The sequence below is a fragment of the Cryptotermes secundus genome, unplaced genomic scaffold, assembly GCF_002891405.2.
Source record: "Cryptotermes secundus unplaced genomic scaffold, Csec_1.0 scaffold1777, whole genome shotgun sequence".
In the NCBI taxonomy this organism is placed as follows: domain Eukaryota; kingdom Metazoa; phylum Arthropoda; class Insecta; order Blattodea; family Kalotermitidae; genus Cryptotermes; species Cryptotermes secundus.
Genome location: NW_019724777.1, coordinates 162764 through 173226, shown reverse-complemented (window position 1 = coordinate 173226; position 10463 = coordinate 162764). Strand labels below are relative to the sequence as shown.

Genomic DNA, 10463 nt, shown 5'->3' with positions numbered 1-10463 from the left:
CAACATGCGCTTCTACTAGCAAAGTTTAAATTTCGGACTATCCGAAACGGCGTACTTCGGCCACGATCATACTCCTCGCTGCTTGATCAGGGCACTTCAGCCGTTAAACATTAATCACTTGAGACTAACGTAAAACAGCGCGAAATAAAAACTTAGCACAATCTGTGGATCAAAACTTGAACACTCGAGACTGAAAAAAACTTAGCACAATCTGTGGATCCATACCCTAAGTGGGATTCGAACCCACGATCCCGGTTTCCAAGCGAGCGAAGACAGTACCTGCCTTACACTGCTCGGCTACCGTGACCAACATGCGCTTCTACTAGCAAAGTTTAAATTTCGGACTATCCGAAACGGCGTACTTCGGCCACGATCATACTCCTCGCTGCTTGATCAGGGCACTTCAGCCGTTAAACATTAATCACTTGAGACTAACGTAAAACAGCGCGAAATAAAAACTTAGCACAATCTGTGGATCAAAACTTGAACACTCGAGACTGAAAAGCCACTAAATGCCAGCCCAACCTTGTTATCGCGCAGGTATTTAAATACTTGAGACCAAGCTAATTCACAGCGAGTTAACAAGAAAATGTGAAATAAAAACTGTGATAAAACACGCACATGCATGGAACTAGGATAGAAAAGGAGGTAGAAATTTTTGCTACAATCCTAGCTAACAAAGCAAGTACATGAGCAGCAATGCATAGAAATGGAAACAATTTTGTGGAGACATGTAGTATCTAATGACAGCGCCATCTGTGGAATAAAACCCGGACACTCGAGACTAAAACCTCGCGGAAAGCCACGAAGTGTAGTAAAAAATGTAGCATCTTAGCATCCAAAGTTTATGATCGTGGTGCATATATATTTAAAATACAATTATTGATTCTTTGGACATTATGCATCGGCCTATTCTTTTCATTTAAAACGTTCGGAGACTGAAGTAGTCTCTTCGTCCACGGATAAAAAGTGAGCTTGGGTCCAATCGATAGAGCTGTCTCCAAAACACTGATTCCAATAATAATAATGATAAGTAAAAAGGTAAAGGTGTCCCTGTAACAGTCCATGGAGGCCCATAGGGTTGTGAGATGTTGAGGTTCCCACATTTTGTAGACAATCGGCTCATAGATGGCGGTAAAGTTGTCAGCCCTATGCGCCGGCCGCCCGTTACCCTCAAAAACATTCCTGGTACTAATTTCTGCTAGAGGCTGAGTCGGCCCCAGGGCCATAGTGAGGGTGGAGGGATTAGATAAATTGAAAAAATACAGCTCATCAGGATTCGATCCCGTGACCTTCCGGCTTGTAGCATAGTGCCCCATAATAATAAACATGACAGTAGTTAACGTCCAAAAAGTCATTAACTGTACACTCAATTTAATTTAACCAAGATTTCACATGATTTTCTTTCATGCAATTTACACTATAAAAATAAATTTTGAGACTTCCGAACATTTCCTCATGTGCAGGATGGTATTCATGATTTTTCAACTTCGGCTTCTAGGAATACAGAGATAAGGGCCCTTTAGGGACTACCAGAACGCATTCTGAAGTTACTACATACATCCGTTTCTAGCTGCTAATTTTTGACTTCTTAAAAGATTCTTATTCCAATTTAAATTTCTTCAACACGTCAGTCTAGGAGTAACGCTCTGTGCTTGTATTCAGTTGAAATATTGGAGAGAATACCGAATATCCTGTTTCTGGTGGTTTTACTCAGTCTCCCCATGCAAATTTTGAGTTGTACCTTGATGAGGCCATTTCCTCCTATTCATCAGTCATCCTACCACCAAATGACATATGTTCTATAAACTAACAGTATTACTAAATATCTTATATCCCTCTTCAAATCACTGCCCTACATGCATGGAGCTTATTCAGAAGCTGCTGTCACTACATACAGCAGATGAGTTAAAAATGTACACGTCTTCTGCAGTTTCTTATAAAACTGTTCTATTTTTGCATACTGCATCCTGCACAAATTACAAACATGATAAAATTGGAGCAAAATTTGTTCTTTCAACATCACTATACTGATACCATGAAGAGAAGTCCCATGGATGTGTTATGCTTTCCCCTCCAGCATTATTCACTCATGGAGCTGAGCTCTTCTTTGGAAGCCGCCAATTGTTCAGCTACTCAAGAACTTCCCAGCCAAAGGTTCATTACTGCATTCACAAAAGCCCTCCACTGGTCCCTATTCTGAGCCAGATTGATCCAGTCCATACCATCCCATCCTATCTCTCTAAGAGAATACTTCCTATAATCCTCCCTGTTCTGTTCACATGAATGATAATAATGATACCCTTAACTAGAGAAGGGACTGAGTTTCTCAACAAAGATGAGATGGGGCTGAATGGGAATACAGCAGCAGGCAGAGAGTGGGTAACCCTGTGCATAGTCATCCCCACCATACATGGAACTTCTTTCTCTTTCTTTAGTATAGTTGATACATCTGTTGGAATATAACTACATGCAAGCGCAGCATACACAACTGACTGTCATGCTAAGTACTGTAGAACTTAGCGTCAAATTATTTTGACTACATGAGCAACTGTTAGCTTCTCAAGAACTTCATGGAACAGTTGCCATGTTGAGAAGCAAATGGTTGCTTACCTAGCACAGAAATTCCCTCCATTTTATTGCCATGTTCACAAGAGGCTGCCACTGGTTCCAATTCTGAGCCAAATTAATCCAGTTGTCACCGTCCTTCCACTTAAACTCTATTTTAATTGTATCCTCCCATCTATCCCTAGGTGTTCCGGTGGTCTCTTTCCTTCAAGTTTTACTCCCAGAACTGGGTATGAATCTCATTTCTCATGTACATTCACACTGCCTGCCCATATTCTTGAATTGTGGCATGGAGTCTGGAGCTCCTCACTATACAACTTCCTCCATCCACCTCCTACTCATTCTCAGACTGAAATATTCTCCTCAGCATCCTGTTCTCAAACATCCTCAGTCCATATTCTCCCCATAATATGAGAGACCACATTTCGCATCCCTATTTAATACAAACAGGTAAGATTATTGTTTTGTATATTTTAAGGCTTATGTTTCTAGACTGGTGCATCACTTAACTCCCACCACTGTTATCTGTAACTGAAAAAGGGCGGGGCATCTATTACTTTCACCATATCTGTCCATCTGTGGGTCCCTCCATCCTCACATAGAAACTCAGCTCCCACTAAATGGTTCTCAATTAAATCTGGCATGATGGATCTATACTAAATGTGATGCACCAAATCCAATTATAGTTCCTTAATTTTGAAAGCTACCGGCAGGTCTTTTTGAAATTAATAAAAAACAGAGTTTATACAAACTGGTAAGCATACATGTACCAATAGAATGGGCTACGGAGCTCAAGCTCGTACACTCACCTCTGTTGTTGCACATTGCATACCACTTCCCAGTTTCTTTAACTTTGTACTGTACACATACAGGATTTGAGGTTCTCATTATTAGTTCCCAGCCAGCCAGGTGCTGGAGGAGCAAGGATGACGATAAAAGATTTCTCTCTACTGCAAAGCATCAAAAATATTCTGGGGCCCACATGGATTCCTATACATTGGGTGAGACCTCTCTTCCTGAGAGTAAAGAGGTTGGAGCATGAGGCTGATGACTCGCCTTGATCATGCCAACATTAATGATGGTCCTTGGAAGATTGATGCAGTAAAAAATCGCGTTGCAAAAGCACTACAGAGATTTAAAGAAATTGTAAACAATTTGTTAGAGAAAACCATCTTAAGTAAAAACCGTGAGGGTTTTCTGCTTTAAATGGAAGATTTTGTTTGTTAACTGACCATGAACTAACATCACCAGAAATCGAGATAGAAGCCAGAAAACTATTAGACGTATAACCATACAAACTTAGAAGCTGGTTTTATGAGTGAATTTATTCTGTTTGCTAAACATTTTTCTTAAAGACACAAATGTCACAATTGCGTGAATGGTATCTGTAATATTATTCATTTTAGAATTTATTTGGCAATATTTGGAACATATTGTGAAGGTGAAAGATAATTTTCTGTGTTGAAGCGAATCAAAAACAGGCACCTGTCTCTCACTTTGCTTTTCCTTTAATGTTTATTATTATATTTAAAGCTGGGCCACTGAGCATTAACTGTCCATTTAAACCTTTTACTTAGAGGTAAAGAAAAGTCAGGATAGCTCAGTCAATATAGCAAAGGGGCTGGAGAGACTGGGTATGATTCCCGGCAGGGCAAGATTTTCTCTTCACAACAGCCAGGCTGGCTCTGGGGCCCACCCGGCCTCCAGTCCAATGGATACAGAGGGCAAATTCCCCAGGGGTAAAGCGCCCGGAGCATGAAGCTGACCATTTACCTCCATCTAGTGACGAGGTCAAGCATTGTCGAGCTATTTTTCCACTCCCCCATGTGTATTTATGGTATAGTGCTTAATTAATTAAGCCCAGGGACGTTATACCTTTACTTCAAAGGTAAAGAGTAACACACAGAAATGTGTACTCCAAGCCAAGGCAACCTAAATTTTTTGTTGTCTATATTTTATTTCAGTTTCTCGTATTTGTAGTATATATGTGAGGATGTGTTATAATTGTGCCAAATTCTCAAATTAAAAAATTATGGGCTCCCTGGGCAAACTTTGGTGAGGATCGATTTAGGGAAGTCGTCCGTCTGTTTATCCCTGGCTCCTAAACTTACAAGCCAGTGTCCAGGCCATACGAAAGTTTTAATAGAGCCCTGAAGCGCCCTGAACCCTGGAATTTTAGTCATCTTGTAGCTGCAAGTTTAGAGGCCTTTGCTTCAAGAGTAACTTCCTGCAGTGCAAAATAAGTTTAGTCTGTATAGTAAACTTTTCTGCCACCCAGCACAAGAAAATGCTCTGGTTATGGTGACACAAACTTTTTGTGCTAAGGCTGCAATACTTATGGCTGCGCACAAAAGTGCATCTAGAAAGATCATGAACATTCTCACATAATGCTGATACAGGCTTCCTGGACATTCCTTTCATGCGTACAGCCAAGAGCAAGAAACAGTACATTCAGCCATGAATTCCATTTGCATGAATTTTGACATTTTATTTTGGGACTGTTAACACTTTAATGCCGATGGAGTGGCATTGCCATAATAACTATCCACTCCAGTAGTCCACTGTTACACCACTTTCCTCATTCTATAAGGAAGTTTGGCTTAGGGTACTGATGTTGCATGTCTGTGTTTCTGCCATCCCTTCCACTGATACCAACACAGCAGTCATGTAAATTGCTGAGAGGACAGCGCAACCTAGAATTCAGTGGAAGGCAAGGAAATTTTGTTTGTAGGTTATGAGCAGCATGTTTTTCAGAAAGAGTCGTATCCACTAGCCTAACCTGGTGCTACTGGACAAAATTATAACCCACAAGATCATATTAACAATTTTTACAGCTGTGAGAACCTCAGATTTTATTTGCAGTGTGTACTGTCAAGAAGTCAGAACAACATGGTGGCCATTCACAATCTGTATCTAGTTGTCTGACAGCAAGAACTTGTGACATGTTATGGCTTAGCATGTGCAGTTCCACATGAAGCATTGCCTCTCTGACAGTTTAAAACATGGCAGTGCTGTAAAACTTTTGAAGTCATGTCTGGCAACTTTGAGGTAGTGTCTACATCTGCATAAATTGTGCACATAAATTTATAAGTTGTAGTTACTACTAGCCTCTTTGCTGTAGACATACACAGAGGAAGTGGGCTTAATAGTTAAAGCTGTCTTGCTGACCTGTTATGGGCATTACCAAACATATCCCTTTCATCTTGTGGGTTGATATTGTAAAACATCTAGGCCTTCTTTCCTGAATTTATGGGATTATATCATATCTGTATGTGTCTGGCACCTGTCATGACCTTTGAACCACAGGCAAACTAGACTCAAATATGAGCATTATGTCATCTTTATATTGATTTCCTACCACTGATATTAGCAACAAGTAACATATAGCGTGAAGTTTGAGGTTCTCATGGTGGTAAATGCCAAGATTATGCGTACTGTCACCTGGGACGTGAAGCCATGTAGCTTGGTAGGTAGGTATGTGTGGTTTTGAGGAACCTGCTACCTCCACCTTCAGGGTAGAATAATTTGTATATTTGTACCATGAAGATTGAGGCAGCAGGTTACTCCAAACACTGGTACATATCTACCAAACTGTATGGTGTCATGTCCCAGAAGAGAGTAATCTCTTAATGCATGGTGGTAAAATAAAATGGTAACCATGAAATCTGTACTTAGGTCATCTGACAGAGCTTACAGATGAGCTTCTGCAGTTAGGCTTGTGAAATGTAATTTTAAGAGAGGCCATACCATATTTAACAGAATCTTTACTAAGCACTTGGGGTGGTAGGGGTTGAAAATTACATCATGGCTATGCAAAACTTTGGGGTTGTGCGTGGTGATTTTACATAGTGCCTCTCCACTGGAGCAAAATAGATGGAAAACATCGTTCTTTTATAATTTTTGCCTGCCTGTCTGTTCATGCATAAATATATGTGTGTAGGGTTCATTCCATTTGTTATGGTGTTACATGACAAAATATGTTTCAGTGAAATTTATAATCACGTTACATTTATTTTTGTAGTCACAAAGTAAGTGACCTGCTCTTCTTACGGCTTCACTGCCATACAATAATGTTAATCTAAAGAATGCCTTGTAAATGTGAATTAATTTGTCTACCAACTAAGTTGCAACTCTTTGAAATTTGTGTTCACTGTACTGTAGCACTTCATGGATGACAGGTAGCATTCTTGCAGCACCTCTCAGTGTCTTTTTACTTCTGAAAATATCTGATTCTTTCTTATGGATACCAGGCTGCTTTTATAGATATTTCAAAAGAGGTCTGTTAAAGTGATAATCATATTTCTGGAGTTGTTCACATGAAGTGCCCCAGTGTTAAACTGTGTGGCTTATGTGCAGACTGGCTGGGATGTAACTTAGTAAATGCTCATTGCTGTTGGAAGAATGAGACTCAAGGATTTGTGTTGTCATGTTTGTACTTTCAACAAAAGTTCATAAAAAAAATTATAGGCTACAAGCAGAGACTTTCATTACGTTTTCATACATGCACAGAAGCTGCCACCACATTGGGACCATTAATGTGAAATGGCATTTCAAGTGGCAGGACATTTCTTTTAAGTTTAGTGGGATGTCTCTTGCTTCATGAGGTAATTTTTTTTTTGGAGACCAGTCTAAAAGTTGCCAAGCTTAACATTAAACAGGTTTGTAGCAGAACTTGGTCATTCAGCCATTAGGAATTCAGTTGCTGTAGTTTTGGGAATGTGCGAGGTGTCTTCAACCTCTGCTTCTGCCTTACCTGGCTGTTGACTGCAGAGGGTTCATGTGTATCATGCTCGTACCAAGCTGACAGGAGAGGTTGGGAATGTAGACCCTCATTAACATCTGTAACATTTGCTTCTCAGGACAGGCAGAGGATCATGTGGATCACAGTGGCCTGGAAGAGGAGACAAGATGGATACCAGTTAACATGGATTTGGGCAGTGCAAAACTGTACATGGACAAGGCAAATTTCATGTTTAAATATTTTCAAAATTACATCAGTTTTTTCTAAATAAAATGGCAGTCCAAAAGTAGAGTTTAGTGGCATTAAATTGAGAGCATGGTTCCATGTCCAGTAAGTAGGCAATTTTTTCTTTAACCAATAAAAGATCCAGGCTTCTTACAAACCACTTGAATGTGATCAGTTGAAAATACATGTGAAGGTTCTTAGCTCAGATATTTGTACAATCTTCAAAATATTTTATCATCTAATAAAACAGAACATTCTTAACAATGTTTGGAATGGTAAATTCAGAAGAAAACCAATAAAACAGGCTATTAAATATGAGACATTAACGGGTATTATGTTTTGACCTTCACTTTAAAAAATGGATTACTTCACAAAAGGACTGGGATGAGCATAGATGACATTCTGAGAGTATTTATTTGTTGAAATGTAAAACATATTGTACATCTATATAGCAAGAATTAATGATCTGAAGAGTCTCTTACATTACTGTAAAAACACAGACTTGAGTTACTGTGAACAATACTTGGACCTAAGAGGGAGAAAGTAACACAAGGCTCGAGGAAATATCACAATGAGGGTACAAAGGTAGACTTATCACTGGGGTTAATTTTGCATCACACTCCCAAGTCATGAAAATGTATGGGGAAGTGGACATAAGCTTCACCATTCTTGACCTCTGCACCAGATGGTGACTGGTAACTGGTCAGCTTCATGCCCCTGCTGCTTTACCCCTGGCAGCCACTGGTTAAATCCAAGAGCATTTGGTCATTACTAAGGTGAGAAAAATGAACTGCCCTTTCTTGGAATTGAACCCCAGTTCCTTGATCATCCAACCCACAGCCTAATCATTATACCAACCAAGCTCTTCATAATCTTGTACTCTTTCACAAGTAATACTAGGGTGACCAGTTCAAGGCTGAGATGGGCAGAGCATTGTAGCATATATGACAGAAAAGAGATACATACAAAAAGTTACAGCAGAAAACTTGAAGGAAATAGCCTATTTCTAAGACACAGGCATTTGTGGAATGATAATATTAAAATGGACTGAANGTGATGTGCGTGTCGAGTGGGGGGGGGGGGGTTTGGTCTTCATCCACTTGGCCATTCAGGTGCCCTAGCAATAGTGCTTCCAGACTTTTATTGGGGAGGGGCTCACTTTGAATATTGGCTAGAGCACCAGCTATCCTCAGTCCTTCCACGCAAATGCTCAGATAGTGCCTCAAGTAGGTCATGGACCTCTTCCTTGCAAATCCTTCAAAACCATCCTCCATGGATGATCTACCCCTGTATAATTCTGACACTCAAAGTTCCATTAAATACCCTACTAAAAATCTTCTGATTCAATAAAATGTTGGAGATTAGATTATCTGAGCAACTATTAGCTTCTGAAGAAGCACCCTGCTCTATGGAGTTGGTTCCTATTATTTTAGGTTAACTTTACAAGCAGACTATGTGGTAAAAATTTCAGCAATGATTTGCAGTCTGTCTGGAAGCATAACAGGTTGTGTAGGTAATAAAGTTTGGCTAAAAAGCCTAAACTTATGAGAATCATTTTATATTTCTGAGAAGTTTTGTTTCCTGCTCCTCCATATCAAGATGGAAGGTTGATGTAGGAATTATCCTAGCAATCCACTGCTGTACTAATGATGATTAAATAAACGTCTGTTATGTAGTGACTGTAACATGAGATCTATGTAGCATTCTGCATTTATGTCACAAGATGGGGCACCAAGCAGCTGCCCTGGCGACTCTCAAACAACTGCCACTGCACTTACAGCAGTAGAACCTGATATTACATGTATCAATATCACTTTCACTTTTCACTTTATTTCAAATTCCACAGATCCCTTCAGGTCATGCATGCCACAGGATATAGAATAGAATGTCAATGGTTTGTAGTGGTTTCCAAACAGTATCGATGTCCCTCTGATGATGGTCTATAAGGACCGAAACATGTAAGGGCATTAAGAATTTAAGTGGGAAAACACTGGACGGAATTGTTTTATCTTCTATAATGTCAAAATACATAAAAACAATGGACCCATCAACGTGCAATACAGTCACAGCACAAAATTGGTACATAAAATATTCAAATATGATCAAATTTATGCATATATGATTATCATTATCACAATCATAAATTAATACAAAAGATCTATTCATAACATAGACGTTCGATGCAATTATCTCCATCACATAACCACAATACTTAATTTAACAGTCCAAATATAATATATTTCAGCAATGTGTGGCTGACTCTCTTGTAGTGTTATGTTACCGTTTAACTGGTCAGAATTTTTTCTTTGAAGAAAGTAGAAGTTCAGGTCCGTGGACACAAGTCAGAAGAGCATTAAGTTACTACAGTATTACTCAAATGAAAGTGTGAGAAGGTGAGTGCTGAGAAAGATCACAGCATTTGTTGTAGCAATGAGAGGCTGTCTGTACCGATAACCAAATCCTGTATGGCAATGCTTGTATTAGAGTTACCAGAGTTCAGTGCTACTCCCTCTCTGAATGAAACTAGTTGAACAGCTTACCTGCTGCCTTCACATCTGCATGTAGCACCTTCAGAACTTAACAGCCTCAGCTCATTCACCCTGTCAATGTGGATTGGTTGACAGGCATAAATCTCTGGAACTTCACAGCCCCGTTCATTTATCCTGGCAACATGGTTTGGTTGGCAGGTACACAGCCAGGACATCTGCAGAACAAAACAGAGGTGCAGATGCTTTCCTCTCTTAATGCTATGTGAGGCATCAAGGTTCTGTGACCATGTCACAGCACTACATGCCTAATGATAACATCTGATGCAAGGGAAAGAACAGTTAATAAGTTTCAGTTAAGTTAGTTCTAGGTTCAGATTTCATGTATTCGACATGTTGACATTTAGGAATTTTAATAAAACTCATTCATCAAACAGTGGGAA

At 39.6% G+C, this 10463-nt stretch overlaps 1 protein-coding gene across 4 annotated transcripts in view; it reads right to left on the bottom strand.

Annotated features, from left to right (window-relative positions):
- LOC111863067 (N(6)-adenine-specific DNA methyltransferase METTL4) overlaps nt 1-10463 on the bottom strand; it is a 36398-nt gene that overhangs the window by 4238 nt on the left and 21697 nt on the right. For 2 of the 4 annotated variants that reach the window (XR_002842541.2, XR_002842543.2), the window contains 2 exons: nt 10075-10238; nt 7322-7459 (listed from right to left, as the gene is read on the bottom strand). The gene's annotated coding sequence lies outside the window, so the exon portion shown is untranslated. Of the gene's footprint in view, nt 1-7321; nt 7460-8617; nt 9475-10074; nt 10239-10463 lie in introns of those variants that run through there. The other 2 variants (XR_002842542.2, XR_002842544.2) reach the window with 2 other exon arrangements.